This window comes from Hibiscus syriacus, unplaced genomic scaffold (genome assembly GCF_006381635.1).
Source record: "Hibiscus syriacus cultivar Baekdansim isolate YM2019G1 unplaced genomic scaffold, ASM638163v2 tig00110462_pilon, whole genome shotgun sequence".
Taxonomy (NCBI): Eukaryota; Viridiplantae; Streptophyta; class Magnoliopsida; order Malvales; family Malvaceae; genus Hibiscus; species Hibiscus syriacus.
In genome coordinates this window covers 1,086,955-1,108,709 of record NW_024062747.1, presented here as the reverse complement: position 1 = coordinate 1,108,709, position 21,755 = coordinate 1,086,955, and the positions used below count along the sequence as shown (strand labels likewise).

The 21,755-nt window shown below is 33.2% G+C and overlaps 1 pseudogene; it reads left to right on the top strand.

Moving 5' to 3' along the window:
• The first annotated feature begins 8,112 nt into the window (after nt 1–8,112).
• On the top strand, nt 8,113–10,618 carry LOC120126903 (annotated as a pseudogene).
• The last annotated feature ends 11,137 nt before the right edge of the window (nt 10,619–21,755 follow it).

Genomic DNA, 21,755 nt, shown 5'->3' with positions numbered 1-21,755 from the left:
GGATGAAAAATGTCTTCTCTGTTGGAATAGCCATGTCTACGATACTTGCTCCCTAGGCTTCCCTCTCAGCAATTACAATGTTACCCCATATGAGACTGAACGAAATGATCCCGGAACCGATGCAAAATTCATCCACTTGAAATTCTCTGATCTTATATCCAACTAGTCTAACTTCACCTTCACCATCAAATAACAAGGACGGTTTCGTGCTGTCGAGGTCTACTTCATGACCCGAATTTCATCGGCTCCAATGACAATAATAACCCAAAATCACCGCCGAAACGAAAAAATCCTTCGGATAGCAAGATCATCAATGAATTCAAAGGTATGACTATGGAGTGGACGTTGCACGTTAATAAGGAATATAACTATAGAAGTATTACCTCCCTGATTAGAGAAAAACTTACACTCGACGTGCAAGAAAAGAGTTAGGGAACTTGTTGAACAAAGGTATTTTCCCCGTACAGCAAAAGACGGCTCAAACAAAACCGAGAAAGCGAGAAAAGCTCAGCATCTACACCTATAACCAAGACTCGAAGACCGTTCGTGGTGGGATTCAGCTGTTTTCAGGAACCCTGCAAGGTTCGAGAATCTTGCCATGAAGTTAGAGCTGAAGCAGTTCGTAAAGGACGATCTCGACTCGTTTGCAGCACGCAAGGATTTATATGAAACATTGGCAGGGCATGGAAACGCGGTTACCTTTGGTTTGGTCTTCCGGTGACTGGTAAATCTTCTTTGGTTGCAGCCATTGCAAATTACCCGAACTAGAACCTGTATGATCTCCAATTCCAAAGTGTTTGAAACGATGCCGATGTAATATTGTCGTTATCAGCTTAATTCACCATGAAGTATGTGTTATTCTTTTGTAGGTGACATTTTGGGGAATATTGAATTTCGTTGATGGACTGTGATCGAGATGCGGGAACGAAGGGATCATCATTTCCGCGACCAATCACAAAGAGAAGTTAGACCTTGTGTTGTTTGTCCGGGGCGAATGGATAAGCATATTAATATGCAGGACGGTTTTGATGATTTTATGTTAGATGAACTTTTAAAATTTTAGAAATAAAAAACGGATTATCAATAGAAAACACAAAAACATCTAACATATATGATAATTTAAAATTTTCAGATACGACGATTACCTCTTGTCATCTCTTAATCTGTCCCTATTCATATGGAATGTTTTATTCCAATAGGATTTCAAAAACCTTGCCACGACATATATGTGATCAAAGATGATAAATTGTTCAACATCATTGAAGTTATGATGAAGATCATTGAGGTACTCTTACATTAGTGGCACAACAATCTATGATCAAAAGTGATGAATAAATCAATTTAAACTATCGAGATTATTTAATAAATTCATATAATATTATTCTTTAAATTAATTAAATGTAGTTGTTTAAATTTAAATCTTCTAAGAAAAATAATATTTTGTTTTATCATTGAAATCACTCAATAAAATTTAAAATAATTACTATTTTAAAATTAAAATGAAAAGTATTTTAAATAAAAAAATCAGAACAAAACAAAATTGAATATATCTAAAGAAAAAAAAGGCCTATCTAGTCTCACTCCCTAACCGTTAACAACCCTATTATTGAACCTGATTAACTTTAAAAATAGTTGTAAATCAAATAAAATATATATTGGTTGTAGTTAATAAGAGACAAGAGTTGTACCAATTAAAAGAGATCTTGTTTCTATGAGCATAGAAGTGTAAACGAGTCGAGTCGAGTCGAGTTTGAGATTGTTGAGCTTGATTCGACTTAAAAAGTATAAAATTGAATTTGATTCGATTTAAAAATTAACGAATTTAAAATTATCAAGCTCGATTCAAACTCGAAATGAAAAATTGAAGCTCGACTCGAAAACTCACGAGCTTAAAACTTTTCAAGCTTGACTCGAAATAAAAAACTGAAGCTCAACTCAAACTCAGAAAATTTTGAAATAAAAAATCTGAACCTTAAGTATATAAAAGCATTATATTTTATTTCTTTTAAAAAAAGAACAACATGTAAATATTATAAATTAATATTTTTTTGAGTTATTCGCGAGTGTTTCAAGTTAGGTGTCAAATAACTTGTTTTGACTTATTAAAAATTCAAATCAAATTTAAGCTTGAATTAAATTTATTTTATTCAAAAATTAACTAAACTTTAACTAAATCAAACTTAAATAACTTACAATCTAATCAAATTTGAACTCGAATTAAATCTATTTTAATCAAAGTAGTTGTCTAACATTTTTAACGTTGTCATTTAAGTATCAAATCTGTCACAACAGTTAAAAAAATCTCTTAAAAATCAATCAAACAATCACTATTTTTACAAGTGACCTAATTTTTAATTTTTGTTATATTAAAAATTATAAATTTTCAAAATAACATAATTTTTCCTATTTTTCAAAAATTATTCTAAAATTCATAAAACTCTAAGAATATCCCTAATCTCAAAATCAATCTCGTCGTCAACTACAATCATCGTCGACGATCACCTACTCACCCATCGATCGTCATCTATAGTCACCAATATGATTGGGATTTAAGGATTTGGATATTGAGATTCAAAAATTTAGGGATTGAGACTACGACAAGGGAATTATCTGGTAGTGATGAGTGGATAGACGGTCGATGGAGACGACAACTGTGGTTGCTAACCGACGGCGAAGTTGATGCTTTAGGATTAATTATGAAAATGCAAGTAAAAAATAGCAAAGATAAAATAATAAAATATTTTTTCGTGTAGTTAAAAAATAAATTAAAGGAATACTATTTTATGATTTCATATTTTTTTAATTGAGTTGTCGTATCATTGCATGTGTATGTTGTTAATTGAATGTGTATGTTGTTAATGATTAAGAAAAACTATAAACATATAAAATATTGTAATTTTCGAGATTATTCAATAAAAATTAAAAAAAGAATAATTATTATTTTTAAATCTACCTATAAGTAAACCAAATTTACAAATAATTTAAAAGTTTACATAATTCTAAAATTTATTCTTTGTATTATAGTCTTAAAACAATGTTTCATCACCTTTTAATAATCCTATTTTTTTATTAAAAAAACTTTTGTAGTTTTTGATGTTCAAATCTATTACCTCTAGGAATAATAATAATATCTTTAACTATTAAAATAACTCAGTTCATGCAATAATCCTCAAAATCAAATCATATGTAATATTTAATTGGAAAAAATAAATTATGCATAATTTAAAATCATATTGATTAAAAAATAACGTTTTATACACAGAATGTAATTAATATGAACTCCAATTTAAACTAAAGCTTGTACATAATTCATTTAATTAATATGAACTTCAGGTTAAAATAATTTCAATTTTATTTTCCTTAAAATATTATATTTTGAACCATCTAACAAATATAACACCCGAGTGTCGTGGTTAATCAAAAGTTATTTTAAATAGGGATAATGTCACGTTTGGTATATTTACCTTGATAATATATCAACTGTGGTATTTATATATTTTTTATCAGGTATTAACTTTAATATTTCATTTCAAGTTAAAAAATATTCATCCATAAGATAAAAATTATTTATTAACTAATAATTAATGCATTAAGATATATAATAAACATGCGTAGCATTACATATTGACGTAATAAAATTATATATAAAAGGACTAAAATATTAAAAATAATAAAAATTAAAATGATTATTTAGCATTATGCCCTTATAGTATTTGCACCCCTGAAAATGCAAGTTTATACACTATTTTATAATCTTTTATTACAGATAAAATTTAAACTTTTAAGACTTATTATTTTATATGCAGTAATAAAATAAAATGTTATTTTTATTTAATAGTATGCCACACCCTGAAATGCCCTTATAGCATTATGTGGGTGCGTTTGATTCACGAAATGTAAGATTACCGGCGGAAATAAGATTACTGAGAATGTTGCATTATTGTGTTTGGTTCGTTTAACAGGATATAAGATTATAGTGTTTGGTTAAAGGAATAAAATATTATTGGAATGTATATTTTACCAAAGTGTCCTTATTATATATTTGTTTTTTTAACAAGTTGAATTCTACTATAATTTTACTATACTTAATTTATATATTTTCTTTAAAAATATTAAATTCATAAAATATATATATATATATTACAAAATTGAAAAGATAAATAAGTTTAATAAAAGGGTAAAATTTTATTTTAACCCCTAAACTTCATATAAAATTTTAATTATGATTTTTTTTGTAAATCTAAAATAATTTAAAGATAAATTTGTAATTTAACATTTGTAGAATTGTTTTTATTCAACGACAGAAGAAACATATTTTTGAAAGAAAAAAATTTAAGGGTATTTTAGTCCATAACGTCGGGAATGTAACAATACCTAAGGGAATGGAGATAATCATATTCCCGGTAATATAGCCCCAAAATATCACTGTTAGGAATAACTTATTATCGGGGATTGAGAATGTTTGTCAACCAAACGGGAGAATGACATTTCATTTCCCACAATAATCCAATATGACCTGAACCAAACGCCCCTTATAGTATGCTCATGAAAACACCAAATTTCGTCCACTAAAATTATATTATATAATATATTGTTTTCATTTACAATTTATATTATATATATATATATATATATATATATTTGGGTTTAATTACATGTGACAGGTCCCAAGACCATTTACAAGATCCATTACACGTGGCCCAGTAGTGACCCGGTTTGGATTAGAGTTTCCCACCTCAGCATCCCATCTTTCCCTAAGCAAGTTTCCTCGAGCGCCGCATCATCACCCCAGCTTCTTCACGCCTCCCACGCGACCGATTTTTATGGCAACAACCACCAAATCAACAAGACAAAAGCAAGTTAGTCCCATGGCACAGTACGGGGGGGAGGATGGACACAAGAAATATTCAGTTCGATACGAGAGAAAAAAGGGGAGAATAGGATACAATAGGGAAGAAGAATACCACTGTATTTTCGACAAATAAAAAATCAATAAAGCATTTTTTTCCAATCTCTTTCTTCTGGTACAATTTTGGTTTGCATATTTTTTATAATAGTGAAGATCAACATGTAAAAGCAATAGCTTAGTGAGGGAGAGAAGAACAGAACGTGAAACAAAGAGAAGGGAATGAGTCTTCCCGTTTGGCCGACGACGGCAATCAGTGGATGGCGGTGACGGATGTCGACAATGAGCGGCGGACCAAGACCAACATCGATCATCGTGGTAGCTCCAGCCCCAGCTTCCGAAAATCGGACCAGTGTAGAGAAAGCTCTCTCTCTTTCTCACACGATTTGAGAAAGAGAAGGAATGGACCAATTTTTCTTAATTTTGGTTCTCACACTCAACTGAACGTGCCAAACCATTCCAGGGTGTAACCCACTTAATTTGAAGAAGTCTGCGAAAATCATTCTCTCGGTCCTCTAATTTTTTCCATTAATTTGATTTGGTCAATTTTACCATTTTCGTTTATTTAACTTAATTATTCAATTTTATTTTAGACTGGTATTTTTCTATATTTATCTTAATTTATATTATTTAAAAATTTTAATTTATGTTTAGCCTTTAATCTAACATTTTTCCTTTTATTTATTCTCAGGTTTCTTTCGAGCAATATATAAACTTCTCACTTCTCAATCATATTTAATTGGTTTTCGATTTTATTTAGAGGCTACTTATTTATTTATCGTATTATCTTTAATATTTGTTTAAGTTGTTGTATTGCTTCATCTTTTAATTCTTTTATCATTGTTTATTATTATATTATCTTTACTTAATATCTTACCTAATTTCTTTGTTTGTTTGCTATTTTTAGGCCCCATATGATATTTCCAACCAATTCAGAGAACAAAATCTCAAAGATAAGACAAATGAATAGGAAAACCATTATTTTGGTTTCCTGTTGCGTGAGATTAAATAAAATCTCAAGTGGTTGTAAACTTTTGGTAAAATCTCGCCATGGTCCCTCAATTATTATGAGTTTCTTCTTTTTTTCATTTCATTTATCTTACTACTTTTAAAATTTTAAATTATTTTATTTTCTCTTTGATTTATTTAATGTTTTATTATTTATTATTTTTACTTTTAGGGATTTTTTTAATCAACCACATGTAAATAATTCGAATAGAATGCTTTTAAATTTTAATTTAAATTATAGTTTTCGTAAATAAAGACAACCGACAAATTAATTGGTACCGAAAGAGCGGTTCAAGGGTGCTAATCCTTCCTTGACCGTAACTGACTCCCGAACCTGACACATTTCTGGTAAAAACGCAGATCAGGTAAGATGGTGTCCGACCCACCTAAATTCACTTTAAAATGGTCGGTGGGTCGGTGGCGACTCCTAATCCAATTCATTTAATCCAAGTCGAAGCCCAATTTCGGATCCAACCGAAAGACGGTTGCGACACCTCACAGTTTTAATATGTTAACATGTGTGTTTAATTAATATTTTCTTTAACATATTAAATAACTATACTGTAAAATAAAATATTATAATTTTTAATCATTTTATTTTTAAATAATTACGTTGTATTATAATTGAATAAAAAAATATAAATATATATTATTTTATAATCACCTAAACTGTTAAAAAATTAATAATTTTTATTAATATGTAATATAATAATTATTTAAAATATATTTAATCATTTAAATATCAATTAAAAACACAAAGTAATAATTAAAATTCTTGTTAAAACTGAAAGCATAAATACTAATGCAACCCGAAAAAGGAAAAGTAGCGGACTTTACGGAAACAAAGCTGGTTGGACGACACGTGGAGAGAATTTGACCGTTAGATTATACTTTTTTTGAGATAACATCCCTAAGCCAAACGAAAAAACATCCTCAATTTAGTGAAATGAAAAAAAAGGAGAAAAACGGCAACTGCAAATGTTTAAGTCAAATTTCCCATTCTTTTTCACTTTCTGGGTTTTGATTTGTTCATCAGATACAAAGAGAAAATAGATTAATAAAAAAAGGGAAGAGTGAAGGATTGAAAGAGATTTAGAGAAGTATTGGAGATTTTGAAGCAAATCCAACAGAACCAGCTTTACCGACAAGAAACAATACAAAAAAATTGGTATTAGACACTTTCAGTGGGTTTTAGACTAATAGTTAGGTAATAACATACAGTGTAAACACGTTCAAGAAAGAGAGAATTGGCGGTTGCTCGGAGGAAAACTAGGACTGCAGTGTGCACCTATTTGGAAATGTTGGGTTGTAAAAACATCAAAACAGAGAGGTGAGTTTCTGATATGGCTATTTGGAAATGTTGGGTTGTAAAAACATCAAAACAGAGAGGTGAGTTTCTGATATGGATTATCGCTTCGAGGAGCTACAACCTATGTTGCACTGATACGGATACGGGGACGGATACGGGGATGGATACGGGAACGGAAACGAAAACGAGAAACAATAATTTTTAAAATTACAGGGTACGGGGACGACGAGGGTACGTCATATAAAATAATTTTAAAATTATAAATATATATAAAAAATGATAAATAAAGTCAAATATCAAGACTCAAACTACATTATTAAATTTAGAATAGTAAATTCTATGACGATAATACTTTATAGAAAAATTGGTATGAAAATAAAAATATGTGAAGAGCCAAAATCCCTATTAAGCCTTTATATGTGAAGAAACATGTGTGGAAATAAAACATATATGCCTTCATTTTGACATAAAAGAAGTCATAAAATGTCAATTTGTACCCATATATATCCATCGCCCAAGATTTATTTTCTTTGTTATTTTTTATTTGTTTGTAGAACAGCAAGTGGACATTAGAGTTTAATTAAAAATTCAATTAATTAATTAATTTTTAAGAAACAATCTGTTTATTACATACATTTTTTAAATATCAATTTATTATATATCTATAAACACAAGTTGATCATTTTTTATTTAAATAATTGTAGTATTAAAATATAACAATAAAAGGAATTAAAAAAAAGACAACAATGGCTTTTTATGTCAAGAAATCTGAAACATTTTCCAGAAAAGGGAAAAAGAAAAATTGAAGGGTGTAGGATATTATATAATAAGAGATTTGGAGGGAGGTGGAATCTAACGGCTCTGATCTCTGCTCATTTTAAAGATGAATATAATTAAAGGTCAAAAAACAGAGCAAGGGAAACAAATCAGCATACTTCAGAGCAGAAACTAAGACTTCTTCTCATCCTCTTCAATCCAAAACCAGCGCCGCCACCGCCTTCGCTTTCAGTACTACTCAAAGAATCCGAGCTAGCCACCGGTTTCTTCATCGAGAAAGAAGAACCTCCTGACCACGGTACCACCTGATTCTCTGCATCTTCTTCTTCCTCCTCCTCCTCCTCTTACTTCTCCTCTTCCTCTTCTCCGCCCGAGCAATTCTTGTCGTTGGTAATTACTCCGGGACGTCCCCGAAACGTCCCCAGGTAAGCTTTGACCGTCCCTGAATTCGGTCAGCCGTACCTGCCACCGTGGCACGTCCCCGGTACGTATCCCGGCCGTCCCCGTACCCGAAACGTATCGGGTACTTGAAACGGGACTCTTTTGCCGTCCCCGTGCAACATAGGCTACAACTATGGCCGGGTTTTTCTCACTAGGAGGAAGAGGAAGTAAAAGCCGAGAAAATCATCAAAGCAACCCACCAACTGAAATTCAACCCGAGAGCTGTTTCTGGTACACAAAAATGAGGACATTTCTTACAAGGGTTTGGATCTATGGCAGCAGCAGCAGCTGGTTTAGGTGTTGGACCGAGCAGGAGCTCGATCAACGTCTCCGATGATTCTTCAAGCTCGAGATCGGGCTTCAGGACGGGGAGAAGTAGTAATTGCCACGATTGTGGGAATCAAGCCAAAAAAGATTGCCTTCACATGAGGTGTAGAACTTGTTGTAATAGCCGAGGATTCGATTGCCAGACCCATGTTAATAGTACTTGGGTTCCTGCTTTTAAGCGCCGTGGAAGGCAACAAAATTTTCCTGCTTTGCATCAGCAGCAGCTTCGTGGAGAGAATCCCAAAAGACATGGAGAGAATCGAACACCTTCTTCCCTTGCCTGTACTCGTTTACGAACACACATGTCAGGTGCAGTGCCGTTATTGGTGATATATATATATATATATATATATATATTTGAAGTAAATTATATATAGTATACTCTCTCAGTGAATCACTTACAGTCTTAAAGATTGATTATTTTTCATACATTGAGAAGGAAAATTTTCTACAAAGAGATAAGAAACTTGTGTCCAGGAAAAAGAAAAAGAAAACACATATCAATTCAATTGCGTGTTGTAATATACATCCACAGCTTTTCATTTTTTACTTTTACGTTTAGTAGTGATTGACGGGGAAGAAACTATTTTTTCGCCTCTTCCCTTTGTTTCCACTAAATTTAAGCTAACCCTCAAAATAAAGAAAACTTTTTTTTTTTGCTTCGCTTATTCAATCTAACAAAGGGTTTGAGTTTGTTGTTGGCCATTTTTTTTTTGTATTTTAGGGTTTGATCAACTGGAGAATTTTCTGCCAGAAGTGAGCTCTCACGCAGTGTTTCGATGCGTGACAGTGAGTAGCATCGACGATGCCGACGAACAGTACGCTTATCAGACGGCAGTGAGCATCGGAGGGCATATTTTCAAGGGAATTCTTTACGATCAAGGCCCTGATACCGATAGCGACTACAACAACAACATGGCGGCAACAACAACAGCAGCAGCTGGTGAGAGTTGTGCCACCACCAACGCGGCTACCTTCGGAGCTAATGCCAGCGCCGGTAGCGCAACAGCTGCTCCTTCTTCATCAGCCACCGCAGTTTTAGAGCCTTCATCTCTATATCAACTCCACTCAACATTTTCATGGCTGGTAAGCAGATTTTCCCAAATCCAAGATCTTTAAAAAAAAACGAGAGACGGTGGAAATGTTTTCATTTATTTCTGGAGGAAAATTGAAAGTTTTTGTTTCAAATCATCAATATAAATTATTCTTTCCCTGTTTTCCCGTATAGTTTCTGGTTTACAAAACGAAGACAAATACCGGTTTCTTCTTTGGTTGGACAAACTGCAATGACTACCTATTTTTCATCTGTCACGGTATGGGCGTTCCAGCCATGCATGACTCTTGAGTGAACTTAGCTTTCATGTTCAAAAAGTGAAACATCAAACTAACCCATCTCCCCTCTATTTATATATATATATATATATATATTATTTATACAGATTGATGTGATCATCGTAACGCATTGCATTGATGTGACTTAATTTATTTGATATAGTGGGAAATATTTCTTATCATTTGTTCCTTGTTTTACTGCCTTTTTCCTGCAACAAACCTGTTATTATTAGGGCATATTGCAGTGTTTTATATTCATTCCCTGGCATTGTTCTTATTGATAGAACTGCTTCCGTTTCTCTATATCTTCACTGAATCTTAGTTAAACATACATTATTTTTTTAATAGTCTGATCATAAACAATACATATTCCTAAGACGTAACTTCTCAAATATAAGACCTCTCTTTAAGAAAAACTACACTACCTTCAGCCACTTAAGTGACTTAATAGATTCTAAGCATACATTATATTTAGGTTCAAAGTTTCGAGAATTTAGATATTATAGACATTATGTATTAAAAAGGCATTTCTCTACTGGAATATTATATTGAATTCATGTTTCAATTAATGCTAGTACCTAATGCCAGCTGCATTGTTTTATTGTTTAGTTCAAGGTCTGTCAAAACTTAGATTGCACTTGTGTTATGTTATAGAGTTATTTTTGATTGTTTTCCATGAATTCAGAAACCAAGTGGTTAATCCTGGCTTATTTTGGTCATTTTAATGCTTGTTGTTTTCTTATAGCACAAATATATTCTTTGTTCCATGTTTTAAGAATAAATTGGATTGAAAATATAGTATAATATTCAGAAACATACTGACAGTTGATGAAAATCAGCAACGAAAAGAATATGTTTTATGTAGAATCAAACTCCCCAAGTGAGGGAGGAATTATATATAAATATATATTAGGCACAATGCCAAAATAAGCCCCAAGTGAGGGAGAAATTCTTTGGTGTACCTGGACACATGAGAGAATCCCAGAAAAAAACTTAAGGGTACTTCTTTTTGCATTGGGAGAGAGAGATGATTTCCACATTTTCGTTTTCTTTGTTAAGTCTTTTCAGGGAAGAAGATGTGATATAGAACATCCGTGTTTCTTGGTTTTACAGTAGGGAGATTCCCTTGAATCAATCCAAACATGATAGAACATGGAAACTGTAGTCTGTAATTTGTAAACCATTCGATCAAAAACATGTTTTATTGTGGTTTAGAAATTCAGAGAGTGTTAAAAAAACATGCATGTGATATGTCCTTGACAAGCTCCAAGTTCCAACTGTGCTTGACCCGACTTCCGCCATGCATGTGAATCAAATGTACTGAAAACACAGTATTTTCGCAAATATACACGAAGTAACAACAAGCAGAGAAAGAACAACAATGATTAAGCACAACAGTTGTTTGCTTGAACCGAAAAATCAAAAAAAAAATGTCATTTAGGACCAGTGGGATTTATTATGGCATTAGTGGAAGCATGTGTCTGTATGGGTACATAGTACCTAGGGTGCGTCCACTGTGCTGTGACTGAGGCAGCAGAAAACAGAGATAAATCTTGTGTAGGAAACAACAGTGGAGAGATTTGGCTCTGTAGGGCATCAATGGCTGTGGTTCCAAAAACTGGTTTTTCTGTTATTGAGTGTCTCAGCTCTGCTCATCCAAAAGCTTTGGTACTTTGCTTTAATTTACTCAACTTGCTGTTTGGGGGGAAAAAAGGAAGAAAACCCTACTGTGCTTATGAAGGAGGCAGTCATTGGTATTGGGACAGTCTTCTTCTTCACCAAAGGGAAAATGAAAGAGAAAAATGAATGTTGTTAATACTCCAAATTGGTTGTAAACCATTAATAAAAAGCTGACAATAACTTTGTTTCCAGCAGTAAATACATCCAAAAAAAAAATTCTCTGTATGGATGTTTCTTGCAAGTGGAGTTGCAGGTCAATAAATAGTTGGGTTTTTCACGTATTCAAGCTAGAATGTGTAGGTTTCGTCCTCCGTTAAAGGAATAAGTTATAGGATTTAATGACTATATTATTACTAAAAAAAATTAAAAAGAAATTGGGACCCAAAAATGTAAGATACTTTTATTTCATGGGGTTGACCTGCAATTAAACTTGGATTACCTTTTAATCAAAAGCTTGTCTCCCATTTGAAAGAACAGACATTTAGTGGAAGTGTCCTATCCTATCATCTTTGCTTTAGGGTCCCCATTTTTTCTCTAGAATATTGGCTTCGTAATGGAACAGGTTTGGTGGATGTTTGCTAAAGCTTTTTTTATATAGAGGGTGGGGGCTGTGGAAAGCTTAAGGATAAAGTACACATGAGGTGATTGAATTATATTGAAATAAACATACTGATCATTAAAATTTTAAATTATTATAAAATGACCCCTATAATATTATAATAAATTATAATTTTTTTATAAGCCAAATGATTATGTAGTTAATTTTAAAAGTTTAATCATCAAAATATGATCATTTTAAACGTAATTAAATGATTTTTAATATACTACATCTAAAACTTAAAAAGTTTGTCACGAGGGCATAATTCATAAACACTATGCCCTAAGATCTGCCTCAGGGTATTGGAAACGACATACATTTTTAAATGGCATTATATTTGCTTCTTCATCTGCCAACTTGTTTGAATATAAAAAAAGTTGGGTCTAAAATTGACTTGCATTCTAAGTCATGATGGAAATTGATTCAATTAATAAAATTTGATTTTTTAAGTTTAAATCGAGTCTGAATTTTATAATTTTAAAAAGTTATTTTTAAAATGATATTATTTTATTTAGTTAAGTAATTTAAATGTTTTGTGATAAAGTCTCCGAATTTCATATTTATTTAATTCCTCTTTTATTTTAAATCGATCTTGATCTAGTTTGTACCACATGCTCTTAAAATACTAGATAGTATCTATGCAGCTTCAATTCAATTTTTTTGGAAATCAAATTTATTTTTTGGGCAATTTAGTCCCTTAGCTTTATATTATTTTCTCATTTATTCAATTCTTCATTCGTTTTAAGTTCAATTTTTCACTAAATTTGAACTGCATATTCTTCTACTACTATAAAACACATATGTAAGTTCATTTCTTATCTTTTTTAATAACATATTTCTTATTTTTCAATCTAGTCTATTAACTTTATATATATTTGATTCTTTAACTACATTATAAATATATTTTATAATTTTATTTGATATTTGATTTACTAAATAATATTGTAAATCTTACTCATGTGAAAAATAATATGAATATATATATTATATAATTAAAAGATTATTTGTTGACTATTCAAAAAATACTGAATTATTATTATGAAACAATAGAGAAAACCGTACATGTAAAAGCAGCTACCCTAGCTATATAATCTTGCAATAATGCAACCACCATGCAATTATGTAGCCGCCTAACTACTCTCCAGCTGTACACATCCAGCTGTACAACACAATACCTTCTAGAATATCTTCTAATATAGACTTACTGTATTTTCAAAAAAAATATATAGAAATCGATGCGGATAACCCGATCCGATCTAGAGTGTCACATTAGGGCCACCGGAGTGACCCACTGTAAAAATAGCGGAAAATTTAAAACTTTTACGAAAACATGTAACTCATAAAATAATTTATCAGTATGCAGAAAAAAATAGATTTTCAGACTCGTATATAAAACAAAATACAATTACATGCTCCCTAATCACATGTATCATACTCTGTAACCAACGCTGAAATAACTCCCTTACTGATGTCGATAGATGCACTGATACGATTCTTTTAACTTGAAAATCTTAGTAACAGAGTGAGCTTTGGAAAACTCAGTAATACATAACTACCAAATAATGCTTAAGAGCGTGCATATACAAATAATCATATATTTCCTTATTGCTTACGAACATTTACAGAATTTTATGCTGAGCTGAGATCCTACTGAAATTTCAGGTGGTAACGGACAATGAGTTTTCAGTTCAGAAAAATATTTCGAATGACTGAGTTCAAGAGATCAGAATACGTTATATAGTATGTTCCCATAAAACCAGTGAAAAGATACATAGCTTTTTAAAACGGTAGTAGTTTAAAACATATTTTTAATCAAAAAACATAGTAACCCCTCCAATCGAACACACCAGAATGTGTAGGTTCCCCAAAACCATACACCCACCAGCACACCAAGTAAGACCCTGAGCACAAAGCATAGGAGCATGCAGTAACAATAACGGTAACTTCCTCCAACAACACCCTCCCATAAAATATCTATAAAAAACCATAGTAATCCCTCCAACCGAACACACTAGAATGTGTAGGTTCCCCAGAACCATACACCCACCAGCACACCAAGTATGGTCCTGAGCACAAGCTGAGGAGCCTATAGATATACTTCATCCAACAATACCCCAAATAAAATATGTTCCGTCCGTAAACGGATATATCAAAAATCAAAACATAATTCAGGTCAAGTATCAGATCAGAATCCATGTCAAGTAACAGATCAAAATCCAGGTCAAATATCAGATCAGAATCCAGGTCAAGTATCATAACATAATTCAAATCGAAAATAAGATAAAATATTCATGTGATTAGGGAACACACCAGAGTTTACATATATTATTCAGAGGTACTGGATAATCTTATCATGCAGAGAAACACATATTTTTAGTATACCAATAGAATGTCGAAATTTAGAATCACTATTGGAATAGTTCAATAACTGACGAAATCATCAGTTATTCAGAATGAGGCATGAGCTGATAAGGAAGAAATGAAGGTCCAAGACATTTACAGTCTGTGTCGATCTATCGGATTATCGAAATAACTCAAGTTGAACAACTCCCAGAACTAATGCATGTTGACCAGTCCATTCGTTGTCATTCCAGGTATTCACTCTTTAATACCAATAATTATTGTCCATAAACCATCTTTTGAGTCATCGCTGAATGGATCTTCCAATGGTCTTTAATTTATTTCCACGCTTCAACGATATCAGGAAATGTTGATGTACTTGATTTTTGGCTCATAACCCATAGTAATGGTACACTATGCAAACTCATCAGAGTTTACAGACTTATCCAAACCACTTACTTAATCCTTAATCATTGGGTTACTTAATACATTTAGCAGTCAAGTCTATTCCAATTATTTTGGGGGGTTTTTATAGTAATTCGAATATTTCTGAATGTCGGGTACATATTGTATTTCTGTTCAATTCAATTCGATATTTGTGGTTGATTTGTCTAACGAATATCCATTTTTTAGTACCGAATGTGCTTTAGAGTTGAGTTGAGATGAGTACTTTAGAATTAATATCAATCCAAGCTTGAGGAGACGAACAATGATTCAAGTGGTATCTATGTCATTCAGATATTGACATAGCGTTAGGGTTGATCGACTCGCTTAAGCTGTGTTCCATAACTTTTAAGGATAGTATAACACCTATGTCCATTTGAATTTCCTTAATTAATCCAAGACATTTACTTAATCTAGACCATAAGGGTATTTTGGTCATTTGGTGTTTAGTTTTATTCCATTCATTTTAGAGATCGTGGATATCCAATCATTCCTGAGCTTGGTGATATTCTTGGATCATTTCCATTCCAGGGGTATTCTGGTCATTTTATAAATTCAGTGTATTACAATCATTTCCTTCCATCTGATCTTATTATCGAATTCAAACTTATCCTTTATTTTATTCATTTCGAACAATTCTGTCAAAAGAGCACCATCGATAAATTATTCTTCATGTATTTACTCATAACTCGAAGATTTACGGATTATTCAGAATTTTCTGTATAAACGTATAACTTAACGATGAAACTAGTAATTTATTGATTTAGGCATGTCTTCTTGAGTTCTTTTCCATTCAGGGTCAATTTGGGTTACTTTTCCTTCTTAAGGACAATTTCTTAATTTCTTAACCATATAATTTTACTATAAAAACTTCTAGTATCTTGTGTAAGTCATCTTGCGTTTAGAAATCGGTTATCCAGATTTTCTAAGCAAAGCTAGTATTTTCTATACACATCAATAGTTTGATCAGATCAATGTATTTACAACTTCTTATCCAACTTCCATGGTCAATTCTTGTCTTTTTACGATATAAGGGTATTTTTGTAATTTTACCTAATTAAATTATTCTCATGATTTATCGCTTAAACCGTATTCGGTTCGAGTCCATCCATAAACAAACAGGCATAATAGTTCAATCATATACATCCATGTATTTTCCATTTTCAACATGTTCTATAAAGCATAAAGTGGTAGTAATGTATTACCTCGATTTTTCGTGTCATACTGATCATCCATTTAAAATTCATTCGAACGCCCTCGATCTTGAAATAAACTTCCAATAATTCATTGGATACATATTAACATAAATTTCATTAAAAACAGAGCTTAATTGCAAAAAAACGTATAGAATCGGGTGATTAATCAGTCAAAAATAGCTTACCGGGTTCGAATTTGACGAAACGGACATCAGATTCGGATTCATGACATCAAAAAATATAAAATATGACTTTTTGAAAATTTTGACTTTTTGGTCAAAGTCAACGGGTTTGACAATTTCGAGGCTTTCGGGTTCGAATTTTGAAAAAATGACTTCGGAATCGAACTCAGGACGTTAAAAAACATAATATATGACTTTTTGAAAAAATTGACTTTTTGGTCAAAGTCAACGGTCAACGAGTTGGGTCAACGAGTCGGGTCGGGTCAAACGGGTCGGGTCAAATTTCCCAAACAGTTTGCGAAGCTCCCCTATTCGCAGGGGCGGCACGTGGGGGCGCATGAACAGTGCCACGGTGTCTGAAAAATTTCTAAAAATTATTTTAAGGCATTTTGAGACACTTACCAAGCTCGACTCACAATTTTGAAAGGTGGAGAGCTCGATTCCAGAACATCGAAAACTTTGACTTCCTCACCCCTTCACGCACTGGCGACGACGGAGACACGGAGGACATCGGTGGACTCAGAACGATGCAAGGAACATGATGGTGTGGGAGGTGTCGAAAACGGATGGTCAGATCAACGTGAATCGACGAAAAACCAACGGAAATTAAGTTAAAACTAACGATACTTCCGACTGAAATTAATGACACTGATTCACGATGAGAGGTTTGAGGGGTTTTGTTCATTGATCGATAACGAATACGATGGTGGTTTCGGCTCGTCAAACGATGGCCGGACGGTGCATAGATCAAATCTCAAAGAAGGGTTGAAGGGAAAGAAAAATGGAAATAATTCAGTAGAAACTTACGGGGAAGGGGGTTTATAATTCATCATATAAAAAATGGATAAACTATGAGTTTGGTCATTGAATTTCCTATACTTCTTAAAATGGTATGTCAACTTTGAAATTTTACAATTTAATCATCAATTTCTTCCAAAATACCAATTAAAATCCATACTTTATAATTTCTTAATTTTTAGCTCCTAAATTAGGGTGTGACAATTTTCCACTCCTTAAAAGATTTTCGTCATCGAAATTCATTCATGTCACAGAATTGCAGAAATGAAAACTCTATCAATTCTTCCATATCTTCAAATAGCTTTTATAGAAATACAGATCCTCCACAAATCCTTAACCGGTTGAGCATACATTCTTATAAGAACTTTTCCTCATTTTAATAAAAGAATCCGAACGAAAATTTCCCAGAGGAATCAATTCAGTCTTGGTCACGAGAATAGACTCATAGAGCGATAACATATCTCAATTTCATTTCTAGAGTTGGATCACAATTTCTCAGATGAGTAACTCTCACATGGCTCGTAAGAACCTTTACAGAGTTTAAACAGACATTACTAGTATTCTTTTATACAAAGGTAGAGCCTTAACGGATAAAAACTTCGGTTTGCTCTTTACAGATAGGGACTCAACCTAGGAGTTTCGGCTCGGAGAAGTACGATTGTAGTTTAGGGGCATGTATTGATCAAACATCTTTTGAAATTCGACCGACCGGTCCATCTTGAAAAATTTGACTCAATCATAGCTCTAATACCACTATATATAACCCCCTCAGACTGATGCAGGTAATCCGATAGCGACTACAACAACAACATGGCGGCAACAACAACAACAGCAGCTGGTGAGAGTTGTGCCACCACAGCGCCGGTAGCGTAACAGCCGCTCCTTCTTCATCAACCACCGCAGTTTTAGAGCCTTCATCTCTATATGCAACTCCACTCAACATTTTCATGGTTGGTACGCAGATTTTCCCAAATCCAAGATCTTAAAAAAAAAACGAGAGACGGTGGAAATGTTTTCATTTATTTCTGGAGGAAAATTGAAAGTTTTTGTTTCAAATCATCAATATAAATTATTCTTTCCCAGTTTTCCCGTATAGTTTATGGTTTACAAAACGAAGACAAATACCGGTTTCTTCTTTGGTTGGACAGATTGCAATGACTACCTATTTTTCATCTGTCACGGTATGGGCGTTCCAGCCATGCATGACTCTTGAGTGAACTTAGCTTTCATGTTCAAAAAGTGAAACATCAAACTAACCCATCTCCCCTCTATTTATATATATATATATTATTTATACAGATTGATGTGATCATCGTAACGCATTGCATTGATGTGACTTAATTTATTTGATATAGTGGGAAATATTTCTTATCATTTGTTCCTTGTTTTACTGCCTTTTTCCTGCAACAAACCTGTTATTATTAGGGCATATTGCAGTGTTTTATATTCATTCCCTGGCATTGTTCTTATTGATAGAACTGCTTCCGTTTCTCTATATCTTCACTGAATCTTAGTTAAACATACATTATTTTTTTAATAGTCTGATCATAAACAATACATATTCCTAAGACGTAACTTCTCAAACATAAGACCTCTCTTTAAGAAAAACTACACTACCTTCAACCACTTAAGTGACTTAATAGATTCTAAGCATACATTATATTTAGGTTCAAAGTTTCGAGAATTTAGATTTATAGACATTATGTATTAAAAAGGCATTTCTCTACTGGAATATTATATTGAATTCATGTTTCAATTAATGCTAGTACCTAATGCCAGCTGCATTGTTTTATTGCTTAGTTCAAGGTCTGTCAAAACTTAGATTGCACTTGTGTTATGTTATAGAGTTATTTTTGATTGTTTTCCATGAATTTAGAAACCAAGTGGTTAATCCTGGCTTATTTTGGTCATTTTAATGCTTGTTGTTTTCTTATAGCACAAATATATTCTTTGTTCCATGTTTAAAGAATAAATTGGATTGAAAATATAGTATAATATTCAGAAACATACTGACAGTTGATGAAAATCAGCAACGAAAAGAATATGTTTAATGTAGAATCAAACTCCCCAAGTGAGGGAGGAATTATATATAAATATATATTAGGCACAATGCCAAAATAAGCCCCAAGTGAGGGAGAAATTCTTTGGTGTACCTGGACACATGAGAGAATCCCAGAAAAAAACTTAAGGGTACTTCTTTTTGCATTGGGAGAGAGAGATGATTTCCACATTTTCGTTTTCTTTGTTAAGTCTTTTCAGGGAAGAAGATGTGATATAGAACATCCGTGTTTCTTGGTTTTACAGTAGGGAGATTCCCTTGAATTAATCCAAACATGATAGAACATGGAAACTGTAGTCTGTAATTTGTAAACCATTCGATCAAAAACATGTTTCATTGTGGTTTCGAAATTCAGAGTGTGTTAAAAAAAACATGCATGTGATATGTCCTTGACAAACTCAAAGTTCCAACTGTGCTTGACCCGACTCCCGCCATGCATGTGAATTAAATGTAGTGAAAACACAGTATGTTCGCAAATATACACGAAGTAACAACAAGGAGAGAAAGAACAACAATGATTAAGCATACAACAGTTGTTTGCTTGAACCGAAAAACCAAAAAAATGTCATTTAGGACCAGTGGGATTTATTATGGCATTAGTGGAAGCATGTTAAGAAAAAATAAACCGAGTACAAGTAATTTTCCTTATAACCAGATTTGTGCGAATGAGAAATAAAAGCGGAAAAATAATACCCGAAATTGATAACGGAGTTCAGCCAATTTTGTTTACGTCTCCGGATTGCTGCAGATCGTTTACTAAGAGATAAAATTTACAGGTGTTTACAAACACTCACTACTCACAAGAAAGCTCTCTAGTATTAGAAGGAAGAAATGATTTTGGGATGATTTTGAAGCTAAATGAGCTAGGGTATTTATAGTTGAAACTTAGGGACTAATCTTTGTAAATACCCTAAAGTTCAATGACTCAATTTTATAATTATCCCTATTACAAAATAATAAAAAATTTAGCCCCCTATTATTATTATTTTCAAGCAGCCGTCGGCTGCTAATAATTTTGCAGCCCATGTGCTGCTTTGACCAACAATCTCCCACTTGAAGACTTATTTCAATCTGTCTTCACACCTCGATCGATGCAGCAGTATTTCTGGTCTTTTATTCTAGCATGCCAACTGAAGCTGAACACAACTTCAGTTTGTCCGTAGTCACCGTCTTTGTTAACATGTCTGCTGATTTTGAGCTCCACTGATCTTTTCAAGTTTCAAAATCCCATCTTCTAGAAGAGACCGGATAAAATGATATCGCAATTGTATGTGCTTCATCCTGGAATGAAAAGGTGGATTCTTTGTTAGATGGATAGCACTTTGACTGTCGCAATACAAAATATTATTTTCTTGTTTCTTGCCTAACTCTTCCAAGAAACTTTGGAGCCAAACCATCTCCTTGATGGCTTCCGTAACAGCGACATATTCTGCTTCAGTTGTGGAGAGAGCAACTATCTTCTGTAGTTGAGAAACCCAACGCACTGCAGTTCCTCCTAGAGTATAGACATACCCTGTAGTGCTCCTTCTGATGTCAATATTTCCGGCTAAGTCAGCATCTACATAGCCTGTCAGTATTGTATCTCCACCTTTGAAACAAAGTGCTTTGTCTGTGGTACCCCGCAGATATATGAGGATCCATTTGACTGCTTCCTAGTGTACCTTGCCCGGATTATTCATGTACCTGCTAACAACTCCCACTGCATGAGCAATATCTGGTCTGGTACAAACCATGGCATACATCAGACTTCCAATTACTGAGGCATACGACACCTTCACCATGTGTGCACGTTCTTCCTCCGTCTTTGGTGATTGGTCTTTGGAGAGTCTGAAATGAACACCTAAAGGTGTACTTACTGGTTTAGCATCTTGCATGTTGAACCTGGAGAGTACTTTGTTGATGTACTCAGCCTGTGATAACATCAAAGTCCCCGACTTTGTGTCTCTCTTGATCCTCATCCTAAGAATCTGCTTTGCAGCACCCAGATCCTTCATAGCAAACTGCTTCGACAATTTTTGCTTCAAGTTTATAATCTCTTGCATGTCTGAACCTGCAACGAGCATGTCATCAACGTACAACAATAAAATAATGAAGCTGTTGTCGAACCTCTTGATGTAGCAACAATGATCTGCTTGGCATCTGGTAAAACCACTGCTACCCATGAAGCTATCGAACTTCTTGTACCACTGTCTGGGAGCTTGTTTTAAACCATACAAGCTCTTCTTCAACCTGCATACCAGGTCTTTCTTGCCCGCCTCTATGAAACCTTCTGGCTGCCTCATATAGATTTCTTCCTCCAAAGCACCATGAAGGAAAGCTGTCTTTACATCTAACTGCTCAAGATGTAAATTTTCTGCA